The sequence below is a fragment of the Anabrus simplex genome, chromosome 1, assembly GCF_040414725.1.
Source record: "Anabrus simplex isolate iqAnaSimp1 chromosome 1, ASM4041472v1, whole genome shotgun sequence".
In the NCBI taxonomy this organism is placed as follows: domain Eukaryota; kingdom Metazoa; phylum Arthropoda; class Insecta; order Orthoptera; family Tettigoniidae; genus Anabrus; species Anabrus simplex.
This window is the reverse complement of record NC_090265.1, coordinates 1,188,426,815-1,188,451,539: the sequence shown is the minus strand read 5'-3', so window position 1 is coordinate 1,188,451,539 and position 24,725 is coordinate 1,188,426,815. Positions and strand designations below refer to the sequence as shown.

The following is a 24,725-nucleotide window of genomic DNA, read 5'->3' as shown; positions in this document are numbered from 1 at the left end:
ATCCTGGAGCATTTTTCCGGCTTTCCATTTGTTTCTTTTGTACCCCTTTACCTATGTATAGGCGGGCTTGTCTATAAGAGATCTCACATACTGGTTCTGGACCCACAAATGTTTCTGACACTTTTCTTGCCAGTTTATCTGCTTTTTCATTACCTTCTATGCCTGTATGCCCAGGTACCCATATTATTTTAACAACATTGTACTCTGAGAGCTTGAGGAGAAATGTATGACAATACCAAACAATTTTGAATGTAACATGGACAGCTTCAAGTGTCTTAATGGCTGCTTGGCTATCTCTAAATATGAAACTGTTCTTATCTCTGTAGTTCATTTTCAAGTTTTCCTCAAGGCATGTAATGATGGCTATCATTTCAGCTTGGAAAATCGTAGTGTCTCTGCCTAGGCTCATTTGGATTGGTCTCTCAGGTCTTTTTCCGTTGATCCCTCCTCCTGTTCCCTTCTCAGTCCTTGAGCCATCTGTCCACCACACAATATCTTCCCTATCAGTTTTTTATCTGTTAATGTCCAGACTTCCTTTTTAGTTATCTGGGTCTCAAATGATTTCTCAAAGATATACTTTTGAATCCTACTGTATAATCAGGTGGCATGTGTAAAACCCCCCCTGTTATTACTCTGTTCATTTTACAATGACCAAGATTGGGCCTTTTAGCCTTTCAGCATCCATTTTGTTCCAATCGATATGAGCTCATTCTAGCCTGTACCTCTATAAAATTACTTAATGGAGGGAGATTTGGTAGTGTGTTCAAGGCTTCTGTCGGCGTAGTTTTCATTGCCCCAGTTTTCCATTCTCTGAAGGCTATTTAGTTTGCTACTGACTTTTCCTTGACTTGCTTTCATCCACCAAATGATTGCTGCATAGGTCATCAGTGGTCTAATGATCATTGTGTATATCCACATTACAATTGCTGGCTTCAAACCCCATGTTGTCTCAACTGCCCACTTGCATGTATACAATAGGTTCTTAGCCTGGGTTATGTTTCTTTCTGTATGCGATTCCAGGTTAACTTTTTGTGTAATATTACACCTAAGTGTAACACCTGTTCTTCCATATAGATTTCTTGCCCAAAGAGCTTCAGTGTTTTTGTCCCCTCTAATTTCTTCCTTCTTGTGAAAGGAACCAGTATTATCTTGCTCAGGTTGACTGTGAGTTGTTCTTCCGACACCATTTCTCCACAAGGTTAAATGATTTTTGCATGAGGTCCTGGATGACACTCAGTACCTTACCTCTTACCACAATAACTAGATCATCTGCATATCGTTGTGTGTAAAATCCCTGTTCGTTGAGCATAGCTATGATTTTGTTCACCACAAGGTTGCACGGAAGAGGAGAACTCCTCCCTGTGCACAACCTTGAGTGGCTCTAACCATTAGCGTCTCTTCAAACAGAGTTGCCTTTATTTTTCTCCCGCCTAACATGGATGTAATCCATTTTACAACAGTCTTGCTCACCCTACTCTCTTCAACAGCTTTAACATTTGAGTTGTAGGTTGTATTACTGAAGTCCCCTTCTATGGCTAGAAATGCAGCCAGAGCAATTTCTTTGTATTCTAGGCTTTCCTCTCATTTGCAAACCATTTGATGGAGTGCTGTCTCAGTGGATCTGCCAAGTCTGTATGCAAACTGACTTTCCTGTAAAGTTGAGTTCAGTTCCACTGTTTTCCGGATGTATTTATCCAGTATTTTCTCCATTGCTTTTAGCATGAAGGAGTTTAAGCATAATGGTCTATAGGCTTTGGCTTGGGCATAGTTTGCCCTTCCAGGCTTCAGTATAAATACCGCTTTAGCTTTAGACCATGATTTCGGCACGTACCCCAGAACTAGGCTTGCTCTAGAAAAGTCTGTCAGGGCGTTGATGATTATATCTCCCATCCTTTCTGCAGGAGTATCGGGAGTATCTCATCTGGCCCCGGAGTCTTTATGGGCTGAAATGTGTTGATTGCCCACCTCACATGGTTAGACTTATTTAATCGGTTGGCACAGTTTCAATCTGCTCTTTGTGATCTGGCCCTCTGTTTCAACCATTTCTTCCCCTTCTACTCCCTCAGCCTCAGGAAAATGACAAGCAAGCAACACCTCCAGCGTCTCCTTTCCCGTCTGAGTGTATGTTCAATCGAGTTTTTCCAGTGTTCCCACTTGATTTATATGTATCGTTTTAAGAACCTTCTGGAGCCTTACTGCTTCAGTGTTTGATTCCACTTTCTCGCAGGACAGTCTCCAAGAGTTTTTTTTCTTGCTGTCCGTATCTCTAGGTTATTCTCAGTGATTTTCCTATGATGTATGTTCCACATACCATTTCTTGATGATATTTTGTTCAACGCTCTAAATTCTTTTTTCATTTTGGCTAGATTGTTATTCCACCATCTGAAGATTTAGGCGGTTTTCTTTTCTCTAAGGGGACAGTTGTCATGGTGTGGCTATAATGGCCTCTTCTAATTGTTCCACTGCCTCATCTAATTCCCTCCGTCCCCTTACGTTCGTTTACATCTTTTGTACAGTCTGCCCTAGAACTTCTCTGTATCCATCCCAGTTCGTTCTTTTAGGATCTCTGTACATTTCAATACCACATTGCCTCACCTCTATTGCAAATTGGATATGCTGGTGGTCTGCCAAGGATGGCTCCTCCAACACCTTCCAATCCTTAATGAAGTTTGCAATATGCGTGGTGCTCAATGTGATATCTATTACCTCTCTACGATTCTTATTCATGATCGTAGGTTTATTTCCTAGGTTTAATATTATCAAGTCTGTTCTAATAATAAACTCTAGTAAGGACTCGCCTCTTGCATTGCAGTTAGTATTGCTCCATGCAGTGTGATGTACATTTTCATCTGCTCCAAGTGCTAGGTGTTCACCTTTCCTCTTTGCTTTGCAAATTAATTCTTCCACATCTTCCGATGGAGGCGGATCCGTTGAGTTGTATGGAAGGTATATAGAGCGTATTGTTATTTCTCAGGGACCTTTCCAGTTTCCAAGTTTTATCTTGGCCGCCATTGGATCCCTTGAACAATGTTCCTGTAGCAGAAGGCATTTTAATTTCCTGTTCACAAGTAAACATGTTCTGGACATATTCCATGTAATATTGTACGTTAGCTTACCTCCAGATTCTGCCATTCCTGCTACTCTGCCCTCAACTACCCATGGCTCTTATACAAGAGCTCTTGTATTAGAGCCATGTCAATAGCATCGGACTTGAATTTCCTGTTGAATTTGGCCACAGCTGCTTTTATAAGTTGAAGGTTGGCCTGAAGAACTTTCAGCACCATCTTTGCCAATGCTAGGTTTTGTTTTTCCCTTAATTGCTTGAAATTTGATCTGCCCAAGTCCAAGTTTGGCCTAAAGGCCTCTCTTCTTGAGCTCTTCACAATCTCGCCAAACAATCGTCCTTCCTGTATCTGGAAAGGTTTTAGGTATTATGGCTACCTTGATTGAAGTGAGTCTTTCCAAAAAGCATATAACCGTTTCTTCTTTCTGTTTCTTGGAATTTATGCTTATGGATTTTTTTATCATACATACATCTTCATAGACTGTTATGCCTTTCAGCATTCAGCCTGCAAGCCTCTGTGAATTTACTAAACACCCCCACAATCCTCTATTTGTAACCATCTCTGCAGCCTAGTTTAGAGTTAAAAGTGCTGTGTACTAAGAAGTTGAATATTTTGAAGTTTCTTAGCGGCACTAGGGCTGATTGCACGGTGCTCCTATGATTTTATAGGGCACCTATTTTATCCAGGTTAGACTACGGCAGTGGAGCATATGGATTAGCAAGGCAAAGCGTCCTTGCGAAACTGAATAGCATCCACCACAACGGGGTTAGGTTGGCAACGGGAGCTTTTCGTACAAGCCCCAATGCTAGCCTGCTTGCTGAATCTGGTGTGCTGCCTTTACACCTGAGGCACCAGCAAATGGTTCTGTCCTATGCTGCAAATATGCGACAGATGCCACTTCACAAAGCTATTCTTGAGTATTCTACAATGGAAACTGTCGGCTGTACGCTGCTTATCCTGGAGCAATGTGGCCGGTTGGAATACGCTTAGATAGCAGTCCCATATTGTTTTATGTACCTTCAGTTCCCTGTCCTGTCAGACTACCAAGTGGGGTACCTCCGGGAATCATACGACGACCTGAAATAATCCTGCATTTGCACACTGGCCCGAAGGAAAACACGGACCTCTCGATTTATCGGAGGCTCTTCCTGTCCGTTGTTGGCCGGTATCCAGATTCAGTTGTCGTGTACACGGATCATTCAAGGGCAGAAGCGAAAGTGGGCTGTGCGTTCTTTGTCGACAATGATAGGTTTCTTTTTGCTCTCCCGGAAACCTTTTTGTCGTATTTCTATCCCTTAAAGGTTAAATAGAGCTGTATTTCTCAATTTCAAGTTTATTTTATACTTTTACACGTATATGTTATAATTTGGCACACTTATAGGAAAGATAGAATCATGACATTCGGCACGCACATTGACATGACCAGTGGCCATGTGATAGCCAAATTATATGATTCTAGCTGTCACATGAGTATCAGAAATGTAAAGTAGTATGTGAAAACTGTACAAAATTTAACCCCATTCAATGACTCTGGAGATATGAGAAGATTTCATGGGACTAGCCATGTAGAACACTGAATGAGGCGTCTGATGGTGAAGTCCGTTTGTAGATATGTCATACAGTTTCAAAGCAGTAACTCTCAAAATAAAGGTCTGTACTGCTAGGCGTGTCTGCTGTCTGTAATTTCGTTTATTTTGCCAATTTTTCATATATTTATCAGTTTTAGGTCAACTGAAGACTGAATCGGTGGTTTTTATTTTTTATGTCTGTTTGTCCGTTTGTCTGTTTGTTCCACCATCACAGTGAAACGGCTGGATAGATCTCGACCAAACGTCATATTTAGTGTATACTCATCCCGGCGACAGTTTTGTTATGCATATCGTTTTAAAAATTTTTAATAGACAGGGGGTTTATAGGAAAACCAGAACGGTTTTCCTCCATTTTCTTTTAACTATTGATTTTCTATAAACTCGGCGAACTTGATGTGAAACACCCCTTCATTATAAACAACTTTTTTATGTTCAAAATTTACCTTACTCTTGAAATAACTGAGAAATTTACTATTTTCTGCGGGTATCATGCTCTGCATTGAGTGACCGACAGACCGACAACGAACCTACAGGTTACCATGGCAACGTCTCTGACTGCATGCCAGCAGGGAAGTAACGTATTGCCATTTTCGTCATAATTCCTGTAAATTCGTGGTTGTTCCTTGAGTAGAAAGCAAGAGAGGGTTCAATCGGACATTCTGCGGGATATTGGCGGAATATTGTTGGAGGTTATAACCGTCCTTGAATAGCTTAAGTAATAACACCATTAGTCATCTTATCTGTTTACCTAAGAATCCCTGCGCCTAAATTTCTCCTCTGTTACCGCTTTCTTATATCCATAACTCATACCAGCATTATTTATTGAGGGGCATTGATTTTTCAATAAATTCACTTAGAATTTACATATTTGTACTCATCCCACTGTCCTCGGTTATAATCCTATTTTCTATTAATTTCAAATTTCTCAACTGTGTTACTTTCTTCCTTAAGTATTCCGTATGTATGTGAGTGCTAATCCCGAAACCTGGACAATCTTTTCTTTGAGGAAATACAACTTCCAGGCTATGCAAATGTATAACTTTTGGCCCCGGAAAATATCGGAATATGGATGCAATTTTAACGATGGTGCAGACCTTCCTTTCGGAATAATTAGTGGCTAAACTGTAAGTCGTATCACGAAAATCGCGCGTTTCAATTTGTAGAGATCTACAGCTTTGGGCCTATGACATTTTGTCATATCTCTATCCCTTATTCGTTAAATAGTACTGCATTTCTCGAGTTCAAGTTAATTTTATACTTTTTACACGTGTATGTTATCGTTTGGCACACTTACAGGAAAGATGCATCATGACATTAGGCACGCACATTGACATGACCAGTGGCCATATGTTCGCAAAATTTTTTGATTCCAGGGTCATATGAGTATCAAAAAAATAAAGTAGTATGTTAAAACTGTACCAAATTTCACCCCATTCAGTGACTAACTGAATCTAATCCATAAATATAGGAGATACGTGAAAATGTCATAGGACCAACCGTGTAGAACACTGAACAAGTCGTCTGATGGTGAAGTCAGTTTGTAGCTGCAATTTAATATAGTCTTACTCACTGCCTTTACAGTAATTTACGGAGAAATCCGTATACAATGTAGAATACCATAGCGAGCACAGGTACATTTGCTAGTTTTTAATATTTTAAATCTCTGTTTACTATTTGTCCCGACACCAATTGGCACAAAGGGAAAGAAGAAGAGAAGTTTACTATTTAATATTCTGTTTTGTTGGAGAATGGCAAACTTGATCAGTTGAATTGTGTTTGCGGCTTTTCTAATCGCTTAAATGCGATACATGGCTTCCACCACAAAGTGTGTGCAAAGACAGAATTTCACAACCCAACGGATGACTGTTTTTTTACACTGTGTAATGGCGTTTATATTCATTACCACCTCTTAAAATGTAGAAACATACAAAAAACACTGACTGAATACAGCAAAGTGTGAAATTCGCTAAAACTTAATACTCATTCCAGGGCTACTTATCATCATTATTATTAAATGCGTTGATGTAGGCAGGCCTTGTGTAAATTTGTAGTGCATCGTGACATCATCCGGGCCGCGCCATGCTGGGTTTCTAACGTATCTTTCATGTGAAGCGTGCGGAAGCTTTGAGGCATAACAGAAGCTTGTAATATCATGCGTGTGTACTTTTGTGAATGCAGAACAGGATTTAAAATGAAGTGTCATTGCATTGTAAGATGAAAGTGGTTTGTTGGGTTGGAGATTCTGAGTTTGTAAAACATGTTTGCATGCGTTTTGAAATTGATATTGAGAGTCGTAATTGCAGTTACAACAGCTTGAGTAATATCTCTGAGGTGTGAAATTCATATTAATTTACAAATACTGCTGCGTCTTGAGTCTTGTTGTGTGTGAACTATATGTATGATAATGTTCCTTACATTTTCACACTGGGCAAATGCTGAGCCTGTACCTTAATTAAGGCCACGGCCACATCCTTCTCACTCCTAGCCGTTTCCTGTCCCATTGTCGCCCTAAGACCTATCTGCGTTGGTGAGACGTAAAAAAGCAAATTGCATTGTTCCTTACATTTATGACTTTTAGAACATTTATTCTACCAAGTGCTAAAGGGAATTAATGTTATGCATTGTTTGTGACTTGCACATTTTTTAGCACAGGCATATTCACAAAATTTCAGAGTACTTCATGAACTGAGTATTTTTAAAAATATTTAATTTTGGAATGAAATATATTAACATATAGGATAAATAGCACAATTTAATAAAAGTAAAATAATCACAATCTTTACCCTTATGTAAACTATTTACAGAATGAGGTAATACGAACAAGGTTTCCTTGGTGCTTCGCTCCGGCTTCAAAGTCTAAGATGTAAGATAAAAGAATTTGTCCAGTGGAGTGTTATCCAGAAACAAGCCCATAACGCTGGCAGCATTTCCTCGTTGGATAGAAATTCCTATCTGCTGTCTTAGGAATTCTGTTGAGTCTTCAGTGATTGCAGATAATTGTTTGCCAATATCTGAAATCAGACTTTTAGCCTCTTGGTACCATGTCCCCATCGTTTTGACTGCGAATGCCATGAAGATGTAGTTGTCTGTTACTACTCTGTATTTCGCCCTTTTATTGCGCATGGCCAATTCTGCAGCTGAACCAGCAGCCTTGCAAGTGTGAGGCAAATGAAATAGTGCTAAGGTGTGGACATGTGGCATCCCACAGGAGAGATCTGCCTTTGTTGCATGGGACTAAAGTCAGACCATTAGGGCGTTTTCTGTTGGTGCGACTAATTGCACTCGGTTCTAGGACATTGATAGATTTAAAAGTTCATTTAAATCTAAGAATTTCATTTTTGTCCGTATTGAACTGAGAATGGAAGATAGGAAAACTTAAAAGGGTCCACCTTTTCAATACAAAAATGTTATAGTTTATTTATAACATATATTTGCACTTGGAACTAGTTTCGACGCTGTTTGGCGTCATCATCAGCCAAAATGTGGGAAATAGGTTAGCATATAGACATTTATATTACACAAGGCGTTACATTAAACAATACAACATCCTACAAGGAGACAAAAACAGGGACGAATACAGAAACAAATGAATCGTTGAGAAAGCAAAAGTTATACATATTAAAAACAACCCTAACCACACATCCTGCAGTGCGAAAATATTCGCCCTGAATGATTCCTGAATACAAAACACACGCGCACACACTTCTGAAGAGCCAGCAGGCAGGAAAAAGTAAAGTGAAACCTTAAGAGTTCTTTTGAGAAGAGTTCATCATTCCTTCCATGCTCCGACCAACTAATGAAGTCTCCCTTGAGTTCCCGATAAACATACACAACAGGAAACTCTCCCTCACTCTCAACAATAGCCATAAAGACCAACGGTAAATTTCACTTTAAATATTGTGCAGTTCTTTTGATAATGTCATTAATTGAACAGTGCCTTGAAAATTGACTAGCAGTTTTAGGGCAACTTAAAGCATGGTAGCCATAAACGTTGACTTCCGCTCCTCATACGCACTTATGTGATTGGCATATTTTGCAACCATCACAAAAGCCTATTGCGATTTTAAACGTCCATAAATGTGCCCACATTGGCTGACGGAAAGGCCTTAAGTCATGAGCCTGCTTCCTTTTCCTGAAGAGCGAGATGTCATGCTCGATCAATTTCTGCTGGAAATGACAGAGTCAAAGAGTCAAAAATTCAATGGGTGTATACCATATCCCAACTTCTTTGTGAATCCAGGGATGTTGGAGGGCTCAAATTATTGGTCATGGCATTCCAGTGATATCTTGCATCAGTCATATGGCATATCTTGACATTATCACCGTAATCAGAGAACAGAGACTTGATAAAATCAGATACTTCATAAGCGGAAGCAAGGAAAGAGGAAATGGGAATATCAGTTAATCTACGAATTCCAAGGCCTCCAAATCTTATTTACAAACATGCCAGGATCCAGTTATTTTCTTCGAATGGTATATTTAGTAGAGACTCGAGGCAACTTCTTGTCAAGTTATCAGCTTGAGCAAGGAACGAAGGACATAACCATAGAGTGTGGTCCGCAGAAAGTAATTAAAGTTTGGAATAAAAGTACAGTTTTTCAATAAGAAGTTTGCCATGTGAAAATTGATCACTCATAAACCATCATACAGCCTCATTAATTCTGTTAGCTTTTCACAATTTCCTCCACGGCCTCGACTGTAAGCGGTGATCTAAGTAAGGATAGACTGGAATTTGTTGTAACGTGAATACTGGGAATAATGTCTGAAATGCAGAAACTGTTGTCTCATCTCTCGCAGAACAGAAATAGATTTCACATTTATGCGGATTTACTTCCAAACCGTTGTTTTCACAACCATTGACAGTTTTCTTCAGATCCATAAGAACCGTATTAGGATTGCTGCTGATGGTTCCATCATCCAAATAAAGTAAATTAAGAGGACGTCAAGTCTGCGATGACAGACTGGAGTACAAGACTAAAACGTAATGGTTCTGTTCGATCACCTTGCTGTACCCCAGACTGTGATGAAATAATATGAGACCCGAAATATAAGTTAGAAGGGTATCTGTATGCTTGCCACAGGAAAGCATAAAGTTCTGAAATTCTATCCTGTACTGTCTGTAACATAGTATCTCTATCAATGGTGTTAAATGCATTTCTGAAGTAAATTTTTACTAAGATTTTACTCGATATAGCATTTAAATGTAGGAAAGTTTGTGTAGAATGTAGAATGGTTTCACAGCTCTTTGAAATACCAAAGCCAATTTGGTGAGGATAGAAATACTGGCTAATGCTCCCCTCTACTGCCATGCAAGATAATTTAGCAACCAGCCTTTGAAAGGTGTTCCCAATAGTGATGGGGTGAACTCCTCCGTCAGGCTTCTGAAGCATAAAAGTTTGAGCAAACTTCAGAACTGAGTTGCCCTCTTAAAATGAAATTGCATAATTTTGTGATAGATTGGAGAAGTTTTCTTCCGGCATCTCCAGCTGATTTAGAGGTAAGATCTTTTAGATGTTGAGGACAGATGCCATCAATTCCCGAAGCAGAACCGTTAGGGATCACCTTTATTCCTTCAGGCACCAATTCCGGTGTCACGCTGAGATAATTATCATGAAGGTCAGGAGGATCGGGAAATGACAATGGGCGTGATGGCGGAGGATGTTTATCTTAATATCAATATAATATATAAGACTTGAAGGGGGTACGAGTGCGTTATGCTATCTGACATTTTGATGAAAGAATCCTAACCGCTCCTCGAATATCCCCATCTGCTACTTTGTTTTCTATACAGCGAACTTTAGAAGGCACGGTGTTCTTTTTAGCCATGGGTTTTGGTAGTTGGGATTCTCGTAGATTTTCCTTTATTTTAGAAGCGAGTGAAGTAGCCTTTCCATTAGATTTCTCGGGGACACAAAGAGTAATGTATGCAAAAAGCATTAGATCCTGCCAGCATTCCAAAGAGTTAGGAGAAACACATCTATCAATCAACTATGATAGTCTATCTGCAGTTATAACTCTCACCCCTTTTGGAATTCGTCTTAAAATTCTTATACTGTCTTTACGAGTTGATAGTATAGCCTGTAATGACTTATTTGGAGATAAAACATGTACTGGATCACTAACCTGTATTTTAGGCATTGAGGTAGATTGATCTGGGAGAAGTGAAATATTACACTTGTGCTTTTGGTAACGGTTCACATGATGGACTTTTGGATGAGCTCTACTAATATGTATGTTGACACCATGTGTAGACTGACAGATTTTTTCACAATGGGCCTTTTTTTTTGCTAATTGCTTTACGTTGCACTGACACAGATAGGTCTTATGGCGACGATGGGACAAAGGCCTAGGAATGGGAAGGAAGCGGCCGTGGCCTTAATTAAGGTACATCCCAGCATTTTCCTGGTGTGAAAATGGGAAACCACGGAAAACCATCTTCAGGGCTGCCGACAGTGGGGTTCGAACCCACTATCTCGTGGATGCGAGCTCACAGTTGCGCGCTCCTAACCGCACGGCCAGCTTGCCCGGTATGGGGACATTTAAGGTTGGGTATCACAGTGTTTGGTTCTTCGCGCTGTTTAGGTGTTCGGGACCACATTGCATGACTTCTGGACAAATGTATGTTAATACCATTTCTAGTGAAAGTCTTCCCACAGAGTTTAAAATCAACATGATCAGCTGGCTCACCAGATGACATAGTTGGTTTCTCTTTGCTTGAATTCATTAACACTAACAGCAGTACATATGCATTATAGGTTAGGACGAGAATAGATTGCCATGGAAAATAAATTTAATTAGAGTGACCTAATTCTCATTCATAAGCAAGCTGCCCTAGTAATATAAACTCATCAATTATATAAAATAATGTGCCAAACTCTTATGTTATTGGAATAAAATAAACAGTGATAAACTTCCGGCAGTTAGATACCCATCATGGCAACCAAAGGAAAACCTTGAAATATAAAAATGTAACGTATAACTATAGCAACATTATTAGCATTCAATATTCAGTTCGTAAAATACCAAAAAATAACAAACACTATAAAGACACTATTAAAAAATTACCATTAAGAATACGGGATATTCTAAAAGCCCTAAAGCCATACAAATTATATAAAAAATAGTGAGCCTTCATTCGTGAATGAACCAACTCGGTTACGGTGTTTTTGTTTGGCTGGGACTATTAAAAGATGTTTACAATATCCTTATGTTACACTTCTTTTTTCAGCTAAAAATGTTTTCATCAAAACCAAGGAAAACTTCATTTTATGAAAGGTGTCAGCTTGATAATATTTTCAGAACATGTATGAAACCCATGCCTTAGGACAAATTTGCACTATATTGCATAATATGTTAAACATTTTCTCTTAGCGACATGGGGCTGTTAAAAAGTCACATGGGAGGTAAGAAGCAAGCCAGTAGTATCAAGCTCAGTTGGTTCTCGTCATCACTTCCAAGTTATTAAAAAAAGACAATTCTAATAGTGAAGTTACATAAAACTTCAATTCACTAGATAATACCCTTGTCACTAACAGAAATTGTGTTCTGTCTGCCACAGCTATCACAACAAACACTCAAGTATGACTTTACTGCTGTTTCTTCCATTGAAGGAGGTTTGCCACCCTACGAAGCCCTATGTCTACAGCATTATCTTTCAAGATAGCAAGTAACCAAACCTAAAATTATATGGTGCATGCATACTGTCATGCAACACCGTTCTTTACGTGCCAGTGAAGCTGATGTATTTTTGTTCCCAGTAATGTTTCCAGACTGAAATAGCTGCACAAAACAAAAGTTGCATATACTATAAATTTTTTATTTTTAAAGACAAGTTTTTGAGATGTGTAGTAAGTGTTGATATTTCACTGTTGGTTTTGACAAGTCACTGAATAAAGTTTTTCAGTTCGCTGTTTCAATCCTGACACTTCTTATTTTGAGTCTGTGTTTCTTGGTCACTCTACCTCAGATTGTTAAATGTTTTGCGAGTACTGGAAGGACTCAATCTAAAGAAACTCTTACTGGGCGAGTTGGCCGTGCGCGTAGAGGCGCGCGGCTGTGAGCTTGCATCCGGGAGATAGTAGGTTCGAATCCCACTATCGGCAGCCCTGAAAATGGTTTTCCGTGGTTTCCCATTTTCACACCAGGCAAATGCTGGAGCTGTACCTTAATTAAGGCCACGGCCGCTTACTTCCAACTCCTAGGCCTTTACTATCCCATCGTCGCCATAAGACCTATCTGTGTCGGTGCGACGTAAAGCCCCTAGCAAAAAAATAAATAAATAAATAAACTCTTACTGATTAAAATGGATTATCCAAATGTTACTAAAAAGTTCCTTCAGGATATAAATAATTTATTAAATGATGACCCAGATGCTGCTATTTTGGTGAACATTGGATCTTACAGTTTGCATACTGTGCACAATTCATACAAAGTAGCAGTAAAAGGAACCCAGTGCAATATTGCACAGTTTCTTCATGCTTATTTTGCTATGTTATTGCTAGACATGCTGATCATACATGTTATTCAGGTTCAAACTTTGAAATATTGTGCCATAAGATGGCTTGAAAATTTGAAGTGCTACAGAAAAAGAGAAAAAAAGAGACAAGAAAATTCCAAACAGCTTCAAAATAGTATCACCTTCAATTTGTGGCAAGTAGGTTTTGCTTTACAAAAGTAAGCTGACCGTGGAAGCGACATAGTTTGCAAATGCTGGGCATCGAGAGGTTAACCGTGGATGGTATAAAGGGGAAATAATAATAATAATAATAATAATAATAATATTAGTACGAATAGGGAAGAAGATAATGGACACAAAAGGATAAAACAAAAATGCCAACATCAGTTTTACAAAACAGATGTATTCAGACACTAAACACGACAAGTTACCAACAGTAAACATAGATCACAACCTGCATTACGACAGATCAACAAAGAATTTTACAAAGGTTCATTACAGATAATGCTTGGCAATCTTAGATAAATTAAAGTTGAGTAGATTTGTGAAATACACATATGAAACAGAACAGATGTTTATTCACTTCCTTACTGAACAGGATTGTGGTTGCATTTAACATCACCAGAGGAATAGTATAATGTTTAATAATTTCTGAGAACCGATTATAATTGTTTTAAGTTTTCTTAGGGTTGAGGAGAGAGTTTTCACTGGCGTACACAGTGAATTGTTGAAGATCAGAGTTAATATCTCTTATTGCATTCGATGTATCTTTTATATTAACGTGGCAGTAAATTTGGAGGTCATCGGCAAAAAGGTGATATGTATTATACTCTGTTTTAGAGGAGATATTAATACAGAGAGTAAACAGGAGAGGACCAAGGATAAAACCCTGTGGATCTCCTGCCTTCCTGACATGCCATTATGGTGTAATATCATGAGCTATGACATGCTGCTTACGATGATTTAAGCTTTTTTTAACAATATCTGGATATGTCAAAAGCGCTGCTGAAGTCGAGGAGTGTGAGTATAGTCACTTATCTCTCTTCCATTGCTTGTCTGATGTCAGTCACTTTCAATAAGGCAGTTGCTGTACTGTGGCCCTTCTTGAAGCCAGACTGCAGCAGATTCAGAAGGGAATGAGAGTGCAGGTATTCTTGTATATGAACATGTACCAACCGTTCTGGTGCTTTGGAGAGGGCAGGAAGAATAGAAATTTGACAGTAATTGGATTGAAGTTTTGAATCTGGGTTCTTAGGAAGTGGGTTTAAATTAGCTAACTTCCAAGTTGTTGATAGTTTGTTATTCTTCAGACAATATTTGAAAATATGGGTGAGAATGGAAAGAACAGCACCAATAATATTATGGACCAAGGTCAAAACCCTGTGGATCTCCTGCCTTCCTGACCTGCCACTGTGGAGTAATGTCGTGAGCTATGACATGCTGCTTACAATCTGTAAGGTAACAGTGGAAAATTTTTGAAGCATCAGTACCGAAAAATGATAAGTTTTTTAAAGTTTTAGTCAATTGTCCTTTGTCCATTGCTTGTCTGATGTCGTCATTCACCCTGGATTTAATTGAGTACTGGACTTAACTTTATTAATGCTGATTGTACGAAGGCAAAGCAGGGGAGATTTTGAGGGACAAGTGATGGGCCCTTATTTGTGTGTTGTCTGTTAAGCAGATTAGACTGAATCCTGTCTTCCGTGAATACGTGTTCAGCTCGTCAAGTGGAATGTCGGATACATGGTTCTTTTCCCTTGTTCTACCTATGCCCATAGCTTGGAGATGCTTCCAGGCACAAGTACGTTTGTTGCATCAAAACGGAGCATCACACTGAGACATCATGTTTTTAAATTTAGAGGTTAACCACGGATTAGGTTTCCGGGACACTCTTACCTGTCTCTTTGGTGCATGTTTGTTACTTTACAATGGCGAAAAATGAAAGTATCCTCCAAATCAATACATCATATATTCCGTCATTAGACGGAGTAAACAAGATCAGACATGTTTCGGCTCGTTTGAGCCATCTTCAGTGAAAAAAAATTAGGGGGGTTGGAATAATTTACATAATATGAGTTGAAAAAATGCTAAAAAACATAATGAAAGCGCAAATGAAAAAACAAACAAAAGAGAGCCTATACGGAAACAAAATTAGCACAAATATACAATATTTACATCAATATGCAGAGCAAAAAACAACTTATTGTGACAAAATTCAGTGAAACAGGTGTTAACTTGAAATAATAATAATAGATACTAAAAACTGCGTTAACGTAAGAAACAAGGGAATGAGAAAACAAATGATATAGATGGAAATGAATGATAGTAGCACATGGTGAGGTTGTGGACCTCATAGTTTACAAACTATTGGTAAACTATGAGGTAAACTATGAGGTCCACAACCTCACCATGTGCTACTATCATTCATTTCCATCTACATCATTTGTTTTCTCATTCCCTTGTTTCTTAGGTTAACGCAGTTTTTAGTATCTATTATTATTTCAAGTTAACACCTGTTTCACTGAATTTTGTCACAATAAGTTGTTTTTTGCTCTGCATATTGATGTAAATATTGTATATTTGTGCTAATTGTTTCCGTATAGGCTCTCTTTTGTTTGTTTTTTCATTTGCGCTTTCATTATGTTTTTTAGCATTTTTTCAACTCATATTATGTAAATTATTCCAACCCCCCTAATTTTTTTCACTGAAGATGGCTCAAACGAGCCAAAACATGTCTGATCTTGTTTACTCCGTCTAATGACGGAATATATGATGTATTGAATAGGAGGATACTTTCATTTTTCGCCATTGTAAAGTGAAAACCGTCAATACGGAATGATTCTAATATCATGTAATGCATGTTTGTTATACTAAAAAAACCCTTGGTGCAACAGCCCCGAAGGGATATGGTTTACCAAGCGACCACTGTTCAGCCTGAAAGCCTGTAGATTATGAGGTGTCGTGTGGTCAACACGACGAATCCTCTCGGCTGTTATTCTTGGCTTCCTACACTGGTGTTTTTTATGTAGGCTATGTAGTAATGAAATTTACTAATTTATGTGTCCATATCTTCAGGATATAGAATTTCCTGCCACAGTAGACTGTAGGCACATCATTCTACCTGATTCATGTTGATGTCAAAAGGTCGTGAGTGGAAACAGCCCATGCCGGAATTTGTCTTTGAGTTACAACTTTCTGAGGGTTATTAGTCACTTTCACATCAATTAAGGTATGTGAAATGTGGTTTAGCAGTATACACATGATTAGCCAGGTGAGAGGGAAGGTTTATCATATCACATGACAAAAACCATACCAAACCCCATGGCACAACAGCCCTGAAGGGCCATGGCCTACCAAGCGACCGCTGCTCAGCCCAAAGCCCTGCAGATTATGAGATGTCGTGTGGTCAGCATGATGGATCCTCTCAGGTGTTATTCTTGGCTTTCTGGACTAGGATATGACAAAAATAGGGCTTCTAATTTCTTAGTGTCATTGGTCTTCATAAGTAAATTAGTGTTAGTAGAAGTGCCATAATATTATAACATATTCATATGCTGGTAGTAAATTAAGGAGATATGCCTCAAATTCGGCAATATGAGATATTTTAGGTAGTCGATAAACTACTCCAATAAGTATTATCTGTCTACTTGCAATTACTTCAACAAACATGAACTCCACCCTCAGTAACTCACCAGTCGATGAGGTGCAAATGACATGGCTCTTGAGGTCGTCTCTATAATAAAGAACGAGACCTCCCCCCGCCCGTCTCTCTTATTGGTGCGGTGACGATGGAGATCATGGCCATCAAGGTGAACCATACTATTTGGAACTAAGACAACCAACTTTCACTGATACTTATCACATGGACGCAATTTTCGTTAAATATACCCTTAATTTCATCCAAGTGTGCGAGTAAGCTGTTCAAATGACAACACTCTAGGGCAGGGATGGCAAATCTATGCCACGCGTGTCAGTAGGTGACACGCGAACACAATTTCGGTGGCACGCCACATGAACATAATAATATTTTATATATACGTCTTGCACTTTAGACAATACATATAAAAGTTTCACGTGTAAGAAATAAATATCGAAAATCTAAATACTAGTTCCATTCGGACGTGCAATATGGCAACACTGCTACACTGATAGGTCCGAAAGTCAAGTGAGATAGTGTCGTTTTCTGGTGGTTTTGTATACGGACGTCGCAAACATGTTTTCGGTGCCGAAAAGAACAGAAACTTAACAAAGGTGGTGACCGTATTTTTCAAGAACTCTGGCCAAGGGAATTCGGACTGATAAAAAGATGTGTTGCCTGTGTTCGAAAACAATTGTATCCCCCACATTTATGTAAAGCGCAACTTCGAGACTGATCATTCAAATATTTGTTCCATTTCAAATGAAGAAAGAAGAGAGTTCGTTTCACAAAATATCGAACATTGCACAAAACAAACTAATTCTTTTGTATCATCTTTTCGGCCAAGGAATAATATCAGTGCGGCTGTCTCACTGCATAGTACAGCATGCATGGGAAACCGATTTCTGACGGTGAGTTGTTAAAACAAGGTTTCTTATTGACGTCCGACACATTATTTGAAAATTTCCCTAACAAACAACTAATAATTAACAGAATTAAAGGAATGCCAGCCAGCTGAACTGCTGTCAAGGATAGAATAATAAAAATGAGTGAAGAAGTTTCGGAGCAGTTGAAAGCTAATTTGGATAACTCCCACATGTATGCAGCATGTTTTGATGAAAGCAGAATGTGACCTTACAAACAAGGATACCTGTTTTTTTAAATTTTCCATTTCGTTATGGAAATGTGATGAGGGAGAAATTAGTTTAATTGTTGAGCATACAAACTTCAACATGGAATGATAATTAAGCTAATGGAGGAAGTTAAGTCCATTCGCAATATTAGAACTTTTGAATTTTGTATCTAATAACTATTTTTTTTACAATTTGTTTTACGTCGCACCGACATAGATAGGTCTTGCGGCGAAAATGGGATTGGCGTACAAGTGGGAAGGAAACTGCCGTGGCCATAATTGAGGCACAGCCCCACGGAACATGCAATCAAATGTATTTACCAGATATATGTATAATAAATAAATAAATAAATGAATGACATATTATGAAACATAATCGGGAATTTATAAAGGAAGTCCCGGAAGGGGTGTGTGTGTAGACATCCCCTAATGGAAAATAACAAGTGGCACAGTCAAGAGATGATAGTAATAAACCAGACTTAAAATGGCACACTAGTTGGAAAAGGTTCGCCATCCCTGCTCTAGGGCATGAGGATACAGTGAATGTTCTTGTTTCAGAAGGCTACTAGCATCAGTGGGCTGGGATGCAGTGCTATTGTTACAGCTACAGTTCCTGTCAGAGGGAGGTCCTGTAATTAGGTGGCTAACAGACATGCTTGAACTAAGATCTTACCTGGATATCCTGATGAAGTGGACTGCTGACTGCCCCATGCCTTTATCTTGGATTCAGCAATATTATTTGTTTCACTCTGTTTCTTTCATCTGTGTCTGTTGTGGATCTCATGGTCCTACTCTCTCATGTGTGTAGTGGTGAATAGCCTTATGCTTGAAGAATGTATTTGTAACTGCTAATCTCATACTAGCATAGAAGTCCAGTAAAAGCTTTCCATTCCTATTAGCTTTCATATCTTTCGTACATTTACCCATAATCTTTTTGTATTGTTATATTTCCATCTCTCACGTTGAAATCTTCCATTAGCACTAAGCTATCTTTGCTGTTGACCCTGACTACGATGTCACTCAGTGCTTCATAAAACTTGTCACTTTATCCTCATCTGCACTCTCACACGGTGAGTAGACTAAGACAGTTCTCACCCCTGTGGGTGGCGGACTCAGACAAAGAATTCACCCACGGTATCCCCCGCCTGTCGTAAGAGGCGACTAAAAGGGGCAACCAAGGGATGATCAAATTAGAACCACGAAACTACTTGTGATTAGTACCACAACGTGGGGAACACCATGGGTCGCTTTTACTTGCGCGTAGTACCACTATGTTGGGTACCAAATAGATTTTTGATTGGTAGCAAACGAGAGCGGGACGGCTTTTACAGTACCTGTGATTAGTAGCACTATATGAGAGATACCATGGGATGAGGGAACCCATGGTTCTGGCTTGCCTATGATTAGTACCCACTATATGAGGAACACCACGGGATAATACGAGTCCCTGTGGTTAGTACCCTTATGTGATTGCGTTGCTTGTAAATGGCGCTGCAATGTGCGAAACAGCGTAGGTCTGTAATACATGTGCGAATTTCATTACCTGTGAGTAGTACCCTAATGTGTGGAATACCGTGAGTCTACGCTACTCTTGATTAGTGCTGTAACATGATAAATACCATGGTTCTACTTTCCTAGCGATAAGTACCATTGTGAGGGGCCGCTGACTTGGATTTTGGACCCCTTTCGACTACAAGTATCATAAATTCAGTATTGTGCTATAGAAGCAGTCCCTTGGTCAGTAATACTATTGTTCTACGCCAGCTTCTGGGCATGTGAGGCACTGTGGGTCGGTTCCACTAATCGTTTTAAATTCATATCCATCCATTCATTCTTCGTCCTCACGTTTTGAATTGTGGTCAGTGGATGTTTTTGGGCTTTTAATTTGTCATTTCATTTCGTCTCATTTCGTACCATTAGGGCCCGATGATCTAGATGTTAGGCCCCTTTAATAAACAAGCATCATCATCATCATCATCATCATCAAGACAATTCTCATCCTAATTCCTACAACAGTTAAATCTGCCCACATTCACTCATTTACATGCCTAATAGAAACTATGTTGCATGCAGTAGTATTTGTGATGAACAGTTCTTCCCCACACTGCTCTCTCCTTTTTAACACCCTTTAAGAATACTGTATGATCTCCTATCTCTTCATCTCCCCTTACCCGAATATCATTTACTCTTAACACGTCTAGACATATCCTCTTTGTTGACTCAGCCAGTTTTACTTTCTTTCTTCCATAATGAACCATATCACCTGATAATTGAACCTTGACCAGGTGATATGGTTCAATAAGCCCCATTCATAAGCTCTGTATCAAGTTGAATTTCATTCACCAAGTTGTTTCCAAGAAGTCCATGGAAGTGGGGCTCTATTACTCCCATAGGTCTGAAGCTTGCTTAAAATGTTTTGAGCTTGGTAAATTCTGTGAAGCTGGGTGCTATCCTACTTACACACAGTCGCAGTGAGGATCTCTCCTCTATTGGGTCAGGAACGAGTGGATTGTATAGTTGTAGCCACCTGAGCACGAGGAGGGCCATGGCTCAAAATATGTCAGAGATACCCACTCCCATTTAATAGAAATGGTATCTCAACCCTCAGGACCACTTACTAGACCACTCAGCTGTTGCCCATGGTTTGTGAACCATACCTGTAATATTGAAAGAAGCATTCTGGCAGTTAGGGCTGGTTGGGAGGAACATTGCATGTGCCATTGCGCGGTGTTGCTCTTTCCCCTCGCTTCTGGCTCACTTGTTCGTTCGTTCAGACCAATCTGTTCTGGTGTACACAACTCAGAAGTGAAATGTTTGGCAACTACAAGTAACATGAGCCGTCCAGCGAGCTTATCTCTGTGGCAGTCGCTGTGGACCCGACCCTATTTCCATGGTACCCATATGCCCTTCTCCCTTATTCCCACCCAGGCAGGTGGTAAACGGACCTTCCTTAAGAAATGTCAGAATATTTCTTTACTGCCTTAGGACGTGACTACGGTAACCCACACCACAAACCATTAAAAAAATTGACAAACCATTAAAAAAACTGTTGAAGATATTTACTTGAAATTTTGTATGATAGTGTGTTATATGAACAACATGCTGACAGCAAGCCAATCCCTTTCTCAAGTAGGTTTCACATTGAATACTTCTAAATCAAAAGCTATAGTTATTGAGAATGGGCAATTGATGAACATTGTTATCAGGACTGTCAGTGGATTGCAGGTGTCATCTACAGACAAGCAGGAAAACCTTAAAAATTTGGGTGTTACATTACAACAGAATAATATTAGATGAAAGGAACATTATAACTAAACTATAATTTATTGAGACTTTTTGACTCAATTTTTCTTAAACCAGATCAGAAAATTAATATTATAAATCAATACATTTAGCAGTGTTTAATTTATCCTTTACAGAGTGCCCCCTTATCAACGAGGGTTTTTAGATGATGTCGATAAATTAATCTGAAGTACAGTAAAGGAAATAATTGGTTTACCAATGGATTGTGCAGACTGTATGCTCTATAGCTCAAAAAAAGTTTGTGGATTGGGCATTATGCATTGTGGGAAGCTTTCCTTCAACACATTAACATCTGTAACAGGCTGGACTCTGTAGTTGACCCACTTTGAAAAACAAGACGTTTTCAGCAAAGGGTAGTCTGAGAAGTCTTGGCTTTGCTCCTGATCAACAGCCTAAGGCACAGATTTTTTGGTAGAAACTGAGAAATCTGCACCTTGAAACATGGAAAAAACTACCGTGGAATAGGTGTCTCACATTTTTCAGAATGGGCACAATCAAACATCTGGATTACAACGAAGAAAGGACTTTCAACTTCCCAGTGGATTAGTGCCATTAAAATAAACTGTAATGTGATAGCAGTCCGAAGTGTTCACAGTAGAAACCAAGAAGACCGTTGCCGCCACTGCAGCGAGGTAGAAACACTCCCTCATGCTCTTGGTTTCTGTCTGAAAGGGGAACTATTGAGAAATAACCAGCACCAATAGGGTCAGGAACAGTGTTGCAGAACTTCTCAAAAAATCTGGCAGATTTGAAGTCTTTCAGGAAGTGCACTATATCTCTAGCAATGGATCCAGTAAACGTTCAGACATTGTCGCAATTGACAGGAAGAGAAACATTGGCATTGTTATTGACTTGACAATAAGGTTTGAGAGTAACATTTCACAAGCCAAACAAGTTGATTCTGAAAAGAAGAAATGCTACAAACCCTGTTTTAAGTACTTTGAAGAAAAGTATCACGCGCCAGTCGCTGGGAGGTGATTGGGTTGCTCTTCAGTGCATGAGGATCTGTCACAAAATTTTCAGTTAAGTTCTACCTTCGTTTTGGTATTCCTGTTTCGTTTTTAAAATATGTTTGTTTAGATGTTTCACGTAATTCATTGTCAATGGTAAATCACATTTGTATGGTATAAGTAAAGAAAAAAGTTTTCCTGGTCAGGGGTAGCTGTACAACAGGGAAATTTCAAAATTAAAAAATATGGAAGCTTGTTTTATCGTAAGATACTTGAAAATTGGAATGGCATTATGTACATTAACATCAGTTTGATGCTATTACCCATACGGTACCCCTTGTTCTAGGGCAGCTATCTCTTGTAGATTTTCTGTGTCCTAATGTTGGTGGCATCATCTCAAAGGACAAGAAATGAACGATGCGACGGACTCCACTCTGTACTGTTAGAGTAGCGTATTTTTTTTTTGCTTACTCACTCTTTTAAGGCCGGTCTCCACTGACTAACATTTAACATGTTAAATGTTAAAAGTTAATTGGTGACAGCATCAACATGTTAAATGTTGAATACTGTTTCATTTAACATTGTGTCCACACTTAATAAACATGTTAAACTTGACTTCCTTTTTCTATATACAGGTAGTTCATTTTATCAGTTTGTAGTAATACATTTAGGTGGTGTCTAGTATTTTCAAACAAGAACAATGGACTCAGATGAAGAGGATTACCGGGCAAGTTGGTTGTGCGGTTAGGGGCACGCGGCTGTGAACTTGCATCCGGGAGATAGTGGGTTCAAATCCCACTGTCGGCAACCCTGAAGATGGTTTTCCGTGGTTTCCCATTTTCACACCAGGCAATGCTGGGGCTGTACCTTAATTAAGGCCACGGTCGCTTCCTTCCAAATCCTAGGCCTTTCCTATCCCATCGTCGCCATAAGACCTATCTGTGTCGGTACGACGTAAAGCCACTAGCAAAAGGAAAAAAAAGATGAAGAGGATTTGGCCTTTGTTATTGCCACTGTTGCTTCATGTTATAATTTAAAAATGCAATTTTATTAGGCACATTTCCTCCCCTCATCCTGCTCATTGCTTCAAAAGCAAACCACATTAAAGTATAAACTTTGTCCGCTCCCGCCCCCCGACTTTTATGAACTTTGTACAATTCTCGACTGTACTGAGAGCGGAGGGATGCTAGTTTCTTTTCCGATGCATCGCGGGAACAGTTATAGATAAGTTCGAGTTCCTGGAAACTGTCGGCTTTCTTCGCTTTATCTCTGTATTCCTTTGATGAGACATCCCACAAACAAGGCCCATCTATTATTATCATTAATTAAGTTCAGAGTAATCTCTTTGCTCCATTCCATTTCTGACTATAAATTTTAGTACCGGTATAGTGCAGAGAGAACGACATACCTGCACGTACTGTATTTGTGGCTTATAACAAAGAGAATGAGTATTGCGGAGTGTTGTAACTATAATCCTACTTCACGAGAAGTACGGTGTTTGCGTCATTTAGGCTATCTGTTGGAATGGAAACAGCACGGAAGTTGCCGAAGCTGTGCCAACATCTCACAAACAACGAATTGACTTGACATATTTTCCACTTGGAGCGGAAAACATGCTAACATGTTAACAGTGTTAACTTCAACATTCTGAGTTAACATGCAAAGTCAATTGGAAGACACAATCACAATTTACATGTCAATTGTAACATGTTAAATTTAACATGTTGTGTTAAATGTTAATCAGTGGAGACCGGCCTTTAGGTTTCTTTTGTCTTATTTGGCTTGTGTTCTCAGAGGACCTTTCATTTTCTCCTTATTCTATATATTACACTTTTTGAACACCCAGTAGCTTCTGCTATCTCTTTAACTGCCTCAGTATTGTTCATTTTCTTTACGAAATAATTAAATATATTCAGCACTATAATTTGTCCTTTACTGCGCAGTTTACCAGTACTACACTTTCTAGTTTTTGTATTCATAATTAATATTATAAAATAATAATAATAAATATAAAATTCAAACAATTTATAAAGTACCAAAGAACCACTTCACTTCACAGTTGAACTTTACACCACAACTAATATTATAACATAGTGCTCTGATGAAGTAAATCTTTTCCTTCCTTTCGTCAAACACAATTGGAAGACAAAATAAAGAACACCTAAGTAAGCACAAATTGAAATGCTGGGCAGAAGTGCAATAACTTAAGGATGCTATCTGATACTGAGTTCTGGTTTGTTTTAAAAACTTTTTCAGACTTTTATAACCATTTCCTCTCGCTTAGTTACCAATGTACAGTCAATAACAAAGTTGGTTAGTCGCTATCTAATTTTTCTGTTACCATCAGAGAATTTTCAAGTAGTATTTAATTTAAAACAATTATAGCTTCTTATGTAAACTTTATTGTGTATTTGCTACGAACATCAGGCAATACATGAAAAAATTATTTTTTGTGTGTGATAAGTTATTTATCTGCAAAAAAAAAAAAAAAAAAAAAATAGATGTGCGCTGAAATAATGTACTGGTAATTGTGAAAATAGGCCTTGTATTAATTATTTGACATCATCAGAAAGAACAGGAAGTTCTCTAAGACC

General features: G+C 38.8%; 1 protein-coding gene across 2 annotated transcripts in view; it reads left to right on the top strand.

Annotated features, from left to right (window-relative positions):
* Positions 1-24,725, top strand: part of LOC136858177 (LMBR1 domain-containing protein 2 homolog) — a 271,921-nt gene that overhangs the window by 17,033 nt on the left and 230,163 nt on the right. The window lies entirely within an intron of this gene.